The sequence below is a fragment of the Oryctolagus cuniculus genome, chromosome 9, assembly GCF_051225735.1.
Source record: "Oryctolagus cuniculus isolate XC-2025 breed Fujian yellow rabbit chromosome 9, ASM5122573v1, whole genome shotgun sequence".
In the NCBI taxonomy this organism is placed as follows: domain Eukaryota; kingdom Metazoa; phylum Chordata; class Mammalia; order Lagomorpha; family Leporidae; genus Oryctolagus; species Oryctolagus cuniculus.
The window spans coordinates 57,001,628-57,018,526 of NC_142875.1; positions in this window are offsets into that span (position 1 = coordinate 57,001,628).

The window sequence follows — 16,899 nt, forward strand, 5'->3', positions numbered from 1 at the left end:
ATGCAGAATTCAGTATCAGTTACACTGTTGATTGACAGAGCTAGGGACCTGTTCTTGGTGCTGAGGGAGACAAAGTGGGCTAATCCCGTTTCCATTGGCAAATCTAAGTGATGCTGAGACTTCTGGTACCAATAGCTATGACTCTTGGACTGTGATATGGACAGGCCCTTCCTTAGGTTCTGCTACAAGTGTGAAACTGTCACTTTTTTTAAAATTTTTTTTAAATTTTTTTTTATTTGACAGGTAGAGTTATAGACAGTGAGAGAGAGACAGAGAGAAAGGTCTTCCTTCCATTGGTTCACTCCCCCAATGGCCACTACGGCCGGCGCAGCTCTGATCCAAAGCCAGGAGCTGGGTGCTTCCTCCCAGTCTCCCATGCGGGCGCAGGGACCAAACACTTTTGTCCATCCTCCACTGCCTTCCCAGGCCACAGCAGAGAGCTGAACTGGAAGAGGAGCAACTAGGAGTAGTCCCCGGCACCACAACCAGGACTAGAACCCGGGGTGCTGATGCTGCAGGTGTAGGATTAGCCAAGTGAGCCATGGCACTGGCCTGTCACTGGGTTTTAAACACCAACAACCCTAGTCCAGGACAAGGATAACTAAATTTTACCCTGTCCCAATCCTAGAGGGTGACTACAAGGTTAAAGGAGATTTTTCACTCCCTGGTATAGGTCCAGAGAGGAGGAATATTGCCACATTATCCCCATGTCCACTGTGTAGATATCAGTGTATTAGAGAAAATGAGTACTGACTATTCCAGTCTTGGTGTTGCAAGGTAAGTGGGATCATTTCCCAGATAGCCCACTAATTATTTGATTGTAACACAAATTGAAAATGTGTTGTGTCCAAAACTAAAATAAAAAAAGAAGGAAGGAAGAAAGGAAGGAAGGAAGGAAGGAAGGAAGGAAGGAAGGAAGGAAGGAAGGAAGAAGAAAGGGGTGGGGTTTAATCGTTATATACTTACAATTGTATCTATTAAATATATTAAATATTTTTCTTCATATTAATATCACATTAACATGAAAATTGATGGTAAATGTACTGTAGTAATTAGCACACATTTGCTGTGATCCCGTGAATCTAATGCATTAATTCTTTTAAAAAGAAATAAAAAAATTTAAGTGTAAGGCAAGAATTTAAAGCAATATTCTAGATTAGTGACATTGCCTTTAACCATATTTTACAGGTTATCCCTGAACAGATTTATGCAAAGTAAGTCCTTGCAATTATTTTTTAAATAAGAGCTTTGTTGGATGACAGTGAACATATTACAGAAGGACATTTTATTCCATCACTAGGTTGGATTATAGTTAAATAGAATATGCAATCCTCAAATCAAGAGAAAAATTATCCAGCACAATCCTCTAGAATTTCGTTGAAAATTGATAAAAGAATTGCATCTCTAAACCAATGCCGTGAAAATCTTCCAGGGACAATTTTGTTTTCAACAGATATCTCTTCTCATCAATCAGGATAAACATGAAAATACTTAAGATGAATGTAGTAAGTTTCATAGAAACAATTTTGTTCAAAGATAACCAATATTAGAAAAAAATATATTTAAAAACATTACATTGCCGAAATGTTACTTTAAAATAATAAATGTTTAAAACATAGTGTTGAATAACTCCAATTTCTGTTTGTATTCCTCATATCATCAGCAACACAATTAAAAAAGACTGACATAAAGAGAAATTTGGACTGGATTTCTACATTTTAATGATTTTCAGTTTTATTACTGGTAAATTAGTTTTGTAATATCCATTGCTATATATGGAAACCCAGAACATGTAGCTTCTTGGAGTCAAAATTTAATGAAGGGTAAGTATGTAAAGTGTGTGTGTGTGTGTGTGTGTGTGTGTGTTTGACAGGCAGAGTTAGACAGTGAGAGAGAGATACAGAGAGAAAGGTCTTCTTTTTCCATTGATTCACCCCCAAAATGGCCGCTACGGCCAGCGCTCTGCACTGATCCTCTGCCAGGAGCCAGGTGCTTCCTCCTGGTCTCCCACTTGAGTGCAGGGCCCAAGCACTTGGGCCATCCTCCACTGCCTTCCCGGGCCACAGCAGAGAGCTGGACTGGAAGAGGAGCAACTGGGACAGAATCCAGCACCCCAACCAGGACTAGAACCGCGGGGTTCCGGCACTGCAGGCAGAGGATTAGCCTAGTGAGCCATAGCGCCAACCAGTGCTTTGTATTTGAGTAACAAAGTGGAGGATTTTTATAAGGCTGTATTCCCTTGGAGCAAAGGAACTGGCTTCACTAATTGTATAGTAAGTCATCTTTTATAAAATTACCAAACAAAGCTGTGCAAACAGCAATAGAGGACCACAGACAGAAGCATGTAAAATGTGCTTGCCAAGAAAATTCACATTTCAAAATATGAACAAATATATTACAAGACAGAACTTATTATAGCTTCCACATAGAATGTCTAAAACCTATAATCAAGTGTCAATAGTTATACTGCAGTCAACAATCATTGGAGCAGTAGTTCTCAAAATGAAGGCCTAATAAATTCTTTATAAATAAATCTCATAAGTGGGTTCAGGGTAGTTTTGTGCTGTCACAGTTAAGAGATCACAGAATCAACCACTGGTAATTGCAACCATAAGGATGTGCGTGTGTGTGTGTGTGTGTGTGTATGTGTTTACAGAAATGGTATTCTCTTAGGTCTTCAGGGATTTTCCATCTCATTTTAGTCTCCTTTTTGATATCTTTCAATTTATGTTGATAGTATGGTGGTATATCATCATTATAAAGTCTTCATTGCAGTCTGTGATGGGTATTGGTAATTGTAAACATGCAACTGAGGTTTGACAAGAGTCTTTGTGGGAACCGCTGACATGAGGACACAGAATCACTTCTTGAAAAAAAAATAACAATATCGGATATTCCTTACTTAATTTTAAGTGGGCCTCTTTGGTATTTATTGTGCTCTAGTACCAAGTTTGTTTTCCTTTCATACTTTTTCCTTTCATGTATTTTCCAAATATGATCTATCCTACACTGAGTATTGAGATTTTCAAACTTACCATTTACATCATAGACTGGTGTTCAGTAATCAGTGAAAAATAGTCAAGAGCTCTAGTCATTTACAATAGGAAACAAATAAACATTCTAAAAGTTGTTCATCCAATGAAAGCAAGTATACATGCCATTTAGGAACGTTAAAACACAATATGTCAAATATATATCAAATAATGCTTAGTCTCTCTCTCTCTCTCTCTCTCTCTTTCTCTCTCTCACTGTATGTGTGTGTGTGTCTGTGTCTCCTCCCAATTACTCTGCCTTTCAAATAAATAAATAAATAAATCTTTTAAAAATCCTGTTTAATGGTGGAACTAGAAACGTGCCAGGGAATTTCAACTCAGTCTTATCAAGGAGGCATGTACCAATGCCAGCGTACTTGGTAAAGTGATAAGTATAAGTACACAACCAATCAAAAAGATAGGGTACGTGTCAGAGAGATTTTACAAACAAGTCCCGTATAAGCAAATAATGAAGGATAGAATTAAAAGGGAGAGAATGATCCTGCGGGGGAAGCAGGACACACAGCAGACTCATAGAATGGCAAACACCCAAAAACAGCACTCTGGCCTCAGAATCAACCCTTGGGCATTCGGATCTGGCTAAAAGGCCCATGAGAGTCTCACAGGCATGGGAAGCCATGACACGGTGGCAAAAACATTCTAAATGAAAGATCCTGGTGAACAAGACCCCAGCAGAAGGAACAGGACATCAAGGAGGGAGGCGCTTTTCTCCGAAGGGAGGAAGGAACCTCCACTGTGATACGGCCTTGACTAAACAAGTTCAGAGTTGGTGAACTCAAGGGGCTTCCATAGCCTAGACAGCTCATGGCAAGAGCCTTGGGTGATTGCTGACGCCATAAATAAGAGTGCCAATTGTTAAATCTACAATGGGAGTCACTGGGTACAGTCTCCCCACGTAGGATCTCTGTCCTTAATGTGTTTTACCATGAAACTTAAAAACAACACTACTAGTCGAACAGTGCCCTATACGTTGTGCGGTTGTGTGAGTGCATCCTGTTGAAATCCTTGCTTAGTGTATACTAAGTTGATCTTCTGTGTATGAAGGTAATTGAAAATGAAACTCAATGAAGGGCGGGATGGGAGAGGGAGTGGGTGAGGGGAGGGCCACGGGAGGGAGGGAGGTTGGGGGGGAACCACAAAAATACAAAAGTTGCATTTTGTAAATTCATATTTATTAAATAATAAAAAAAATCCTGTTTAGTTTCAAGCCAAACATACGATCTGTTTCCCAATAACCTGATGAAACCACTGTGTGCTAGGAAATGTGCTAAAATTTTATAAGTATTGTTTATTTCATGTAATTGATTTATCTCTATTTTTCCATACCTATCCACCTCATTAGAAAACTGAAATATATATGCTTTGTTAAACACACACACAATAGTAAGGGGCAGAGCCAGAATTAAACACTATGCTTCATGACTCCAGATGTGTTAGCTAATTCATAGCATCATCAGGGCATTTACAGAGGACAGATCATCATTTGGGGCAGAGAAGAGTGAATAGGAAACAGTGTTAAATCTTTTTGTATTCTCCCAGATAAGTACATCTTGAACCTACCTCATAATTCCTGATTAGTAGGTAAATTGAGCATAGTGTTGTTGATGCCACAAGATAAAATGTTAGAGAAAGAGATTGATGAATTTTTTCAAAAATAACAATTACCTCTGGATAATAGCAGATGGATTTATCAAAACTAGAGTTTTGGTGATCTTAGCAGAAGACAAAACCACATCTCTGTCAATGATAGATACATGAGATATAGAAGATGATGAAATATAAAATTTATACTATTTGAACAGTATTGCATGAAAACAGCAACACTGAACAGCAATGGGAGCTGAACATGATTCAACAAAATGAGATATTAGGCTTGCTTTTAAGTTTGTTAAAGACATGGAAGGAAAATTTCATACAATGAAACAATAGGCATAACTTCATGAGCCCAAAATTATGTAAGAGAATGGTGCCTATATCTAAAATGAAGATTGGAAAATCATAATTTTAGCTTAAGCTTTTTCTGTATTTTTAATATTTATTTATTTATTTGAAAGTCAGCCTTAAAGCTGAGAGGCAGAGAGAGAGAGAGAGAGAGAGAGAGGTCTCCCATCCGCTAGTTCACTCTTCAATTGGCCGCACAGCTGGAGCTGTGCTGATCTGAAGCCAGGGGCCAGGACCGTCTTCCGGGTCTCCCAATTGGGTGCAGGGGCCCAAGGCCCTGGGCCATCTTCTACTGCTTTCCCAGGCCATAGCAGAGAGCTGGATGGGAAGTGGAGCAGCCGGGACTCAAACCAGCACCCATATGGAATGCTGGCACTGCAGGAGGTGGATTTACCTTGCTAAGCCACAGCTCTGGCCCCTATTTTTTTGTATTATAAAGAGAGACTTGGGCGGGCCAGTGTTGTGGCATAGTGGGTAAAGCGCCTGCATCCTATGTGGATACCAGTTTGAGTCTCAGCTGCTCTACTTCCTGGGAAAGCAGCAGAGGGTGGTCCATGTATTTGGGCCTCTGCACCAATGTGAGATTCCCAGATGAAACCCCTGGCTCCTGGCTTCAGTTTGGCCTGACTGGCCATTGCAGCCATTTGGGGAGTGAACCAGCCATTGAAAGATCTCTCTCTCTCTCTCTCTCTCTCTCGCTCTCGCTTTCATGCTCACTCTCACTCTCTCCTTCTGCCTCTCTTTCTCTGGAACTCTGACTTTAAAATAAATAAATAAATCTTGAAAAAAGAGATACTTGATAAATTTTATTTTGGAAGCTTAAGCTCTGGTGGAATCATTATAGTACATTACAGTTTTGAGTTAAGTTTACAAAGATCAGATGATAATACTATTGTTGCTATAACTATTATTTTTATTAAAATAACATATTTAAGTGACTCGACAGTTTAGTTTGAAGGGACTTTTATATTAGTTGTGATATAAAGATAAACCTAGTCTTGTATGTTTCTGCTTGTTTTGATGAACAAAAGCAGTGACTTCAAGAGAGAAGTTCTTGGGGCCGGTGCTGTGGAGTAGTAGGTAAAGCTGCTGCCTGCAGTGCCAGCCTCCCATATGGGCACCTGTTCGAGATCGGCTGCTCCTCTTCCGATCCAGCTCTCTGCTATGGCCTGGGAAAGCAGTAGCAGATGGCCCAAGTCTTTGGGCCCCTGCACCCGTGTGGAAGACCCAGAAGAAGCTGGTTTCAGATCAGCGCTTCTCTGGCTGTCACGGCCTACTGGGGAGTGAACCAGCACATGGAAGATCTCTCTCTCTGCTCTCCTTCTCTCTCTGCATAACCCTTTCAAGTAAATACATCTTAAAAAAAAAAAAAAAAAAGACAAAAATCCTTGGAAACACAATTGAGGATACAAAATGAATAATATAGTCAAGCATCACTAGAAATATTTACATGAAAAACTTTAAGTATTAGCAAACAAAATTACAAATTCATGACGAAGAGATGAAAAATGTCATGAAAATAATGTATATTTTATTTTATACTCATTGCTTTCTGTTTCTCCTTTTCTTTCCTCTAGTTTTGTTTATAGAGTGTTGGTATATCTTAACTTTGACTTTTGGTTCATGGAAGATTAGACGATAAGCAGATCAGAAGGAAAAAGTAGATGGAGAGAGAATATTTGAGAAAAAGGAGAATATTTGAAAAGGTTGTAATGAGTGATGATAGAGTAGGTCTCCCCTTGTTTTGAAATGTAATTTCAAACATGAATTCAATGTAAGAAACTTAGTTTTCCCTGTTAAATACAGGCGAAACCTCTCCATCTTTTTTTTTTTTTTTTTAACAAAGTATTTACTTTGAGGCCTGCGCCGCGGCTCACTAGGCTAATCCTCCGCCTTGCGGCGCCGGCACACCGGGTTCTAGTCCCGGTTGGGGCGCCGGATTCTGTCCCGGTTGCCCCTCTTCCAGGCCAGCTCTCTGCTGTGGCCAGGGAGTGCAGTGGAGGATGGCCCAAGCGCTTGGCCCAAGCGCGCTGGCCGCGGCAGCCATTGGAGGGTAAACCAATGGCAAAGGAAGACCTTTCTCTCTGTCTCTCTCTCTCACTGTCCACTCTGCCTGTCAAAAAATAAAATAAAAAAAAAAGTATTTACTTTGGAAAATTTATAATTAGAAATTCATTTTCTTTCATTTGGACATTACTATAAATATTTTAAAAGCTTTGTAAGCTTACTGCCAGCATCCAACCAGCAGGAATAGCTTTCTTAAGAACTGGAAACTCTCTCTTTAAAATATAAACATCAAGAAAGATATTAGCCCTCTCTCTCAGTTTCAATGGGAATGTAGGAAACTAACATACATGCATACATTTTTCCATACTGTAAAAATACCTCTTTCCATAAACATTTAGGGAGTTTATTTTTCTTTCAGTCAATCAGCTAACACAGATGGTCACACAAATTACTAAGTGTTTTTAGGATCAGCTATGTGTGCAGATATCATTATGAAGTTCTCCGAGTTGAGAATGTATATTGAGTGAGTTGTATCTGCTTGTCTTTGCTATCTCCTAGACAATCGTGTGTGAAATGCATCGCATTCTGTCTCAACACTTTTCTTATAGAATAATCATATTGTCTCTCTTCTATATTTGTGAAAAGAGGTTTCCTGGGTTTGAAGATGATTTGGTGTTTAGTAGTAGTTCTCCAACAGAGGATAAGATGAGAGAATGTTCTTTGTACAAAGAATACTTTTTCATATTGCGTGGAGGCCTAAAGCCATGCATTGTGGAATATGAATAGAAAGATCAGCACAGAAAGGATTAACAAAATAGTGTGAAGTAATTTCCTGAAGTCATTTACATTTCCATTTTTAAATAGTTTCTGTTCTTGTTTGATATCCAACTTGTCAGATTATCTTGCCAACTTGATTACTCTAAGTTTGGATGATGTAACGTGATGGCTAGAGATTGAGGAGCATTGGAAAGGAGAAACGTACAATACTTCTGCTGCTTAATCATCAGTTGTCTGCATCTCTGACAATGGTTGCATATTGTCCATAAAATTACTCCCTCCCTGCCTCGAGCATCATTGGTTTTTGGTCTGTGGATAATCTTTCACTGACATCTTCAGCTTCAGAGGTTCATAGTATGGATCACTACATCTGGAAGTATCAAAATTCCATATCGTTCTTGGCACTTATGACATCTTTACAAGTTTCATTCTGCATTAAAGTTCTATTGCACTGGGGCCAACATTTGGCCTTGTGGTTAAGACACCACTTTGGATACATGTGTCTCAGAGGGGAGTGTCCGAGTTTGAATTCCATATGCATTTGTTTTTCCAGATTACTGCTAATAATCACTTTGGGAAGAAATGGTTTATTGCCCAAGTTATTAGATCCATCTTACCCATGTGAGGCACCTGAATTGAGTTTCCAGCTACTGGCATCAGACTGGCCCAGCTTTAGAAGTTGCAGACTCTCTCACTCTCCATCTCCTAAATATTTTTAAATTCAAATGTTTATTTCTTTTTTTTTTAAGATTCATTTGTTTTACTTGAAAGAGTTACACAGAGAGAGGAGAGGCAGAGAGAGGAAGAGAGAGAGAGAGAGACAGGTCTTCCATCTGATGGTTCACTCCCCAATTGTTCATAACGGCTGGAGATGTGCTAATCTGAAACCAGGAGACATGAGCTTCCTCCAGGTCTCGCACGTGGGTGCAGGGGCCCAAGGACTTGAGCCATCTTCTACTGCTTTCCCAGGCCACAGCAGAGAGCTGGACATGAAGTTGAGCAGGCGGGTCTCAAATAAGCGTCCATATGGGATGCTGGCACTGCAGGCCAGGGTGTTAACTTAGTGTGCCACAGCGCCGGCCCCCAAATGCTTATTTCCTAAAAACTTTCATTTCTTTTTTTTTTCTTTTCTTTTTTTTTTTTTTTTTTTTTTTTTTTTTTTACAGGTAGAGATATAGACAGTGAGAGAGAGAGAGAGAGAGAGAGAGAGAGAGAAAGATCTTCCTTGTGCTGGTTCACTCCTCAAATGGCCGCTACGGCCGGTGCACTGCGCCGATCCAAAGCCAAGAGCCAGGTGCTTCTTCCTGGTCTCCCATGCGGGTGCAGGAGCACAAAATCTTGGGCCATCCTCCACTGCCTTCCCGGGCCACAGCAGAGAGCTGGACTGGAAAAGGAGCAACCGGGACTAGAACCCAGCACCCATATGGGATGCCGGCGCCATAGGCAGAGGATTAACCAAGTAAGCCATAGCGCTGGCCCTAAAAATTTTAATTTCAATACTTGTTTATGACTTCTAATAATTTTGCACACTTAAAATTCTTATGAATATTTTATGTGCATAAGAATATATGCTACTGCAAAAAAACATCAAACACCAAAGTAAGGGAAATGGATTATTGACGGGGAAACCCAACAGGTTAGAGGGAGAGAGAGGCAAAAAGAGAGCCTGTGTGGAAAAGCAGGCCTTGTTATAGTTTTGCAAGGTGAAGGAGTGAGAACAGTGAATCCGATTAGAGTAGGGGTGGAATTGCCACTTACGGTTGGACCATTCGGTCACCTGACTCCTAGTAAACCAGGCCGAGTGCCCGAGAGGCTGAACTTATTGTACAAGGTGGTGGCGACGGAGCCAGAGCCTGAGATGATGCCTGGGGCTTAAGATGGCACCTCAGATAAGACGGCACCATTTCACTAACACGGTTCTCCACTTTGGGATACATGTCATTGTAAATTGCCCAATGAAACAACAAGAAGAAAACAGGGGGCATATTCCATGGCATATATATTGACAATGATTTTTGAATGTATTGATAGAGAAATAGACTCCCACCTGTAGGCAGGGACCAGGGGTCCTCCCCACCATCTGGAGATGAGTCTCAGAGAACCTGAGAAAAGCCAGGCACCTGGCTTCTCTGAAGGAGGCTGCTATGTGCTAGTCCTTCTGATTAAGGTTCCTCTGTGCTGTTGTAACTGACCTAGTTAGCAAGAATTTTATGTATCTTGGGGGAAAGTTTCAAGTGGTTTCTATGTTTTTATTGAGCCTCAGTTGGAGACTTAACTTTCACCTAATTAAACAATCAAAGCCATCACTTTTCAGTGCCTCTCCCAAACCATTCATGAGAACTTCCCTTTTACAGCCTATAAAAATCTGTAGGCCCCCAATGGTTCTCTCATTCAGAGATTCCTCTCCTCGGTACTGCCAGGAGATTTTTATTTTGTTTTCGCTTTCTCTGCTTTTTTTTTTTTTTTCTATAAAACACCTCTGTTGTACACACTCTTCTTGTCTGTGTTCTTAATTCTTTGCAGTCATTGAAACACAATCTCAAGAGATTTCAACCAGACTCTTGCATCATTTCTTGGGGAATCATTTGGGATCCTTGGAAGGGTGAGTAAAGATGGACTGTCTCTGCTGCTTTTTCAGAGATCCTTTTACTCCATCCTAGTCCACTATCCATTAAAAACACTGGGACTCTCTCTCTGCCAATTAAAAGCCATTAGTATGACTGAAGGCAAGCTTGCTGAGACAGACCTGATTAACCCCCATCCACTTGTTGGCATTGAGAAAGTTGGTCTTGTTCTGCCTTGATATCTTTCATAGAAATTCATGAATTACAGTAATTGAAAGGTTCTGACTACGGTGGCTTCCCTGTGTTATCTGATCTCCCTTATTGGATCCAAATTCTGAAAGCCTATTAGGGTATTGAATTACACATCTCTTTCTCTCCCCCTACCACCCTTCCTATTTGCAACCACTTCTCACTCAGTCTGAAATGTCAGAAAGAGCATGGCAGGTCAGGATTCCCCAGGTAAGCCAGCAAGACAGAGGACTTAATCCATTAACCCTTTTAAACCTGATAGATTTTTTTTTCTCCCTTCTCTGCTGTTTATGTTTGTTGATGACTTTTTCCTTCAGCTCTTGAAAAGATAATCTGAATTATGTTGCTTGGAAGAAGTAAGTCTTAAAGGAGTTAGCATTATCTGCCTAGTTTTTAATTGTTTGAGTGATCACCATAACTCCAATTAGATACAGCCAATAGCTTTGTTTAAAATAGTCAGATTAAATGGATTATTACTTCTTTTACATGGGCCAAACGGTTTAAGCCTTTGATAATTCTTTAGATAGAAAATGCTGGAGCTGGCACAGTGGCACAATAGGTTAATCATTCGCCTGTGGCACCGCTATCCCATATGGGCACAGATTCTAGTCCCAGCTGCTCCTCTTCCATTCAACTCTCTGCTATGGCCTAGGAAAGCAGTAGAAGGTGGCCCATGTGCTTGGGCCCCTGCACCCGCTCTGGCCATTGCAGCCATTTGGGGAGTGAACCAACAGAAGGAAGACCTTTCTCTCTCTCTCTCTCTCTCTCTCTCTCTCTCTCTCTCTCCCTCACTGTCTTTACCTCTCAAATAACATAAATAAAATCTTTAAAAACAATTCTAAACTAAGCCTTTGATTTTGAAGTTTCCTGTTGGATCCCTGAAACTCTCAAAAGAAAAGGCATTCAAATGGGAAAGATAATAACTGAGTTAATTTAGACTATGTAAAACACATTATTGGTTCATAGTATGATGCCACTTATATAAACGTGAGATATTTTGTGTTCTGGTATCTATAGGACAGAATTTATGTTTTATAGCACACATAACTTACCTACAAATTATGCTGGTTGTGTGATGGTGATGAGGAGGGGTGGGGAATATTTGCTGTTTCCCTCATTCCCAGTGTCAGCACTGGAGCTGGGAACTGGCTATCCCCTTCCGTACTTCCATTGTTAACCACAACCCACCCACCTTTGCATCCTGGAACTAAGGGTTCGAACTCCTAGGAGGGAATGATATTGCCATCTAGGTGGTGTTTTGAGCTATACCTCTATGCAGGGCACCCACATCAGGGACAGGAATCTACCCAGCAGACATGAGATAGGCACATACACATATCATTCTGGTTGCATAGCCACAACTGGATAAAGAGAGAAGAAAAAGGCAAACAGCAGGCTCAGTGAACAGGTTGTATTCTTTAAAGAGGGACTGACAAAGGCACTGACAAGCTAAACATTTAATAGACAGGCATTGCCAGGTTCAATGTGAATTGAAACCAGGAGATCCAGAGAGAAGGGAGGGTCAAAGTTAGGCACAGGTAAGGGCGACTATTTCTGCTGGATTAATACTCCTTGATCGTGGGTGCATAAATCTGTAAATATACCCATAATCTACAGGATCAAGGGTCCCTGGGACACATGGGAAGGTTTCAAGCTAGGGGTAAGAATGTTTACTCCTGGGGCAAGCACTGTGGCACAGTGAGTTAAAGCCCTAGCTGCTAGGCCTGCAGCAGCAGCATCCCATATGCATGCCAGTAAGTCCTGGCAGCTCCATATCCAATACAGCTTCCTGGTAATGCACCTGTGAAAGTAGCAGAAGATGGCCCCAGTCCTTGGACCCCTGTACCCATGTGGAAGACCCAGAAGAAGTTCCTGGCTCCTGGCCTCAGACTGACTCAGCTCCAAGCATTGTGGCCATTTAGGGAGTGAACTAGTGGATGGAAGACCTCTCTCTCTCTCTCTCTCTGTCCCTGCTTCTCTCTATAACTCTGTCATTAAAACAAGTAAAATAAATCTTACCAAAAAAACAAGAGAGAGAGAGAAGGTTTGCTCCTGTTCTCAGACATGTACCTGCCATGGGCTCCAGGATGCTATGCTCCCATAGCTCAGAAAATTGAGGGGCCCCTCAAATGGGAAGAGACAGAAAGCTAGGGGCACTTTTGTTTTGTGTTCACTTATTACAAATGGGTAATAAACTATATTAAGTGTGCACTCCATTGGAGTGCATTGTTGGGCAATGGAATTCCTTTGATACCCAAACCCTGAAGAAAAAAAATGCCTAGTCTTTTTCTTAACCATGGCATGGCAATGATACAAGCTGAAGGATGAAGAGACTTGGCCCCTATAAAGGAAGTATTCATTATAACAACATCGTTCAACTAGTTCAACTTCTGTTACAGGGCAGGGAATAGTCTGAGATCCCTTATGTCTAGGCATTTTTTTCTCTGTGGGATAAGCTAGACATTTGTCAGCTCTGTAAGGTAGATCAGCGCTTTTAGAAGCAGTTACTCTCAACACATCAGATGCCCACTTCCTCTGCCAACACAGAGCCTACTACACAGTCAACATCAATCCCTCTGTTTAGTGTTGCTGTTCCCTCATTCCTGATAGAAAGCAGGACACCAAAACACCAACCTCTATTTCACCCCTCCAAAGTTTCATGGAGGATTCCATAGTCCCACTCATGGCCAGGATTTTAGACACATAAAGGGAGACTTGGGAACATCTTCAGATGACCTTAACAGATATATAGAGGACATCCAGAGTTTGTCCCAAGTCCTTGAACTCAACTGGAAATTTGTTACTCCTAAATCAGACACTAACAGGGACTGAAATATAAGCTACTCTCCAAACTGCAGAGATTTTTCAGGTGAACTTTATTTACATTGCTGCCTGATCAGGGAGGCCAGAAAGAAATCTTCAAAAACAAACAAGGACCTTCATCAGACAACATAACGCAGAGACCAATAATTTAATATGTAATATTAATGACATCCTAGATGATGCAACCCTTAATGACATAAAAGAATAGTAGAAGATAAAGGTCAAGTGTTCAATATTCAGATAAGAACTTTCCACAAAATGTTTGTGGGATTGATATTTGTTGATTTTGACATCACTGAATCTGCTAAGAAGTTCATAGAGACCCTTGGCCATACATAGAAATATATGGACCTGCCAATACTTTTCAAGTAAAATTAGTTTACAAAAAGTTAAGAAAGATACCAAAATGGAGTGGAAACTAAATGAAAAGCTAAGTAATAGCAAGAAAAAGGGTAGCAGAAGATGCTGAAATGGAATCTCTAGAAGGAAAGAATTGACGCTTGCTGAAGTTTTCAGGTGACTTACATGAACAGACCTGCAGAGAAGATTGCACATCATTTACTCAAGTCACAGTGAAATAAAACCCCATCTGAAGGAATGCAGGCCAGACACTGGAAGAAGAAAAAGATAAAGTCAAGTCCATAGACAAATTTTCACTTCCTTTAACCTTTATACAACTTACAGGCCTCCTGGGATTCACAGGATTCTGACAACTTAGGATCCCCACATATAGGGAAACAGTCTGTCTTTTGTATTGACTAACAAAAATACCCAGATGGCAGGGACCCATATTATGAGGTGTGGCCCAGAGGCCCAACAGTCCTTCAATAGACTTTATTCAAGGCCACATATTTAAACTTCATAATGGGGAAATCCTTCAATCTATATAGGTAACAGTGAGAAAGGGATGACTTTAGGGGTGTTGACTCAGTTTAAGGGAACAGTTTAGCCCCCTGAGGGGTTTTAGCTAAGAACTTGTCCTCTTGATCAAAAGGTGGCCAGCCTATCTTGAGTGGTGGTTGCTATCATCCTCCTAATCCATGATGCCATCAAACTGTCCCTGGGACAAGAGCTAATACATACACCCCTCCACCCAGGGTTGCTAACCACAAAAAGAAGTCTATGCTTATGGCTGCTGGAGGACCCTGAAATCTAGCTCAAGACTTGCACCTCTCTCTAAATCCTGCTATTTTTCTCCCAGAACATGGCTGTGAACAGTTGGTTCTACAGGTCTAGACAGGCATAGAGTACTTCAAGTAGACTCCATTAGAGAACCTAGACTGGGCTGTCTTCAAAGACAGGAGTTTCTTTGTTGAATAAGGAGCCAACAGGCTGGATATGCTGTAATCACTCATTTATTAAATGAGGCCATCAGGAGCTCTCTTCTTCCTGGCACTAGCACCCAAATGGCAGAGTCGGTAGCTCTAAGAGGAACATTCAAGCTGAGCAAAAACAAAACAGTAAATATTTAAGATTCTAAGTATTCCCACTTCATCCTCATGCTCAAATGGTTATTTGGAGATGAAAAACACTTCCTGGCTGAAAACTGGTCCCCTATGAAATATTATCAAGAAATAGATTGTTATCTTTTTGTGTTCACTGTAAGGGACATCAACATGGTGCCAGTGAAATAGCTGAGGGACACACATTGGCAGATTTGGTTGCCATATCAGCTGCCATATTGACTTCTTCCCTTGAGCTTTAGAGACTCCTTTCATTTGGGAAAACCATAAACTAGACATCAAGACACAATACTCTGTGGAAGGTATACCACTGGCACTTAAGCAAATCTCATGCATACTCCTCAGCTTTCATATCTCAATCCCATCATCAGGCTGCAGCTATTTGGGAATAACCTTGATACTCAGTTTTTTTCATCACATTTTTCACCTGCTTAACCCCACAAATATTACATTGCTATGTGTGCAATGTAGTAAGGGCTCCAAAGCATCCCCTTGGGGCCAGCACTGTGGCACAGCAGGTTAACGCCCTGGCCTGAAGCTCTGGCATCCCATATGGGTGCCAGTTCCAGTCTCGGCTAATCCACTTCCAATCCAGCTCTCTGCTGTGGCCTGGGAAAGCAGTAGAAGATGCCCCAACTCCTTGGGCCCTGAACCCACAGGAGTGGTACAGGGAGACCCGGAAGAAGCTCCTGGCTCCTGGCTTCAGATCAGCACAGCTCTGGCCTTTGCCGCCATCTGGGGAGTGAACCATTGGATGGAAGACCTCTCTCTCTCTCTCTCTCTCTCTCTCTCTCTGCCTCTCCTCTCTCTGTGTAACTATGACTTCCAAATAAATAAAAAAATCTTTAAAAAAAAAAGCATCCTCTTTATTTTGGGTAACATGCCCATGAAAACTCCACCTTAGATTCAGAGTTGGATACTCCATTTACAGAGATCTCTTTTGGTTTGTTGGTGTCCCTACTTTGTACAGATCCATCTTTTTTTTTTTTTTTTTTTTTTTTTTTTTTTTTTTACAGGCAGAGTGGACAGTGAGAGAGAGAGACAGAGAGAAAGGTCTTCCTTTTGCCGTTGGTTCACCCTCCAGTGGCCGCTGCGGCCGGTGCACTGCGGCCAGCTCACTGCGCTGATCTGATGGCAGGAGCCAGGTACTTATCCTGGTCTCCCATGGGGTGCAGGGCCCCAAGTACTTGGGCCATCCTCCACTGCACTTCCCTGGCCACAGCAAAGAGCTGGCCTGGAAGAGGGGCAACCGGGACAGAATCTGGCGCCCCAACCGCGATTAGAACCCGGTGTGCCAGCGCCGCAAGGCGGAGGATTAGCCTAGTGAGCCGCGGCGCCGGCCAGATCCATCTTAAATCTAATTCTTATGGTTTACCAGGGATGGGGGACCAGGATAAGAGCCATTTTAGCCCAAAAATGTCTAATAACTCATTGGGTTTTGAAAAATCTCTAGGTATTATCCACCCTCACTGCCCAACATGGCATAACAGTTGCATTATTAAATGAAACATGTTACTTTTGGATTAATATATTCTACCAGGTGGAGGAAAATGTACAGGTTCTAAGCACAATACGAGGCTCATAGGGAACCTAAGCAAAAAGGCAGTCTCAAGTCATTGGTGGCTATACTCTCGCTTGTCCTATTTAGGACTCTCTAATAATGGATATAGATTTTTTTTTTTCCTTTGTACCTCCTCTTTGGATTTTTGTGATACTGCTTGTGTTTGGGCCCTATATACTCAACCTTCTTGTATAGATTATCTTTCTTGTATAAAGGATGTAAAATATGTAAAACTCCGGATTGTTCTACAGATGGAAGCACAAATGCAAACCTTCTATCATGGATCCCTGGACAGACTTCTTGGTGGGGAACTCTGACTGCTGCTTAAAGATGTAGCTGCTCTCCAGCTTGAAGTAGTCAGTGTGCCTGTCAGCTATTCTCCCTAATGGGAGTTAGGGTTACCTTGTCAGAGGAAGAATTGAGAGAGACATATGCTTCGATCTAGGTAGACAGGGACCAGG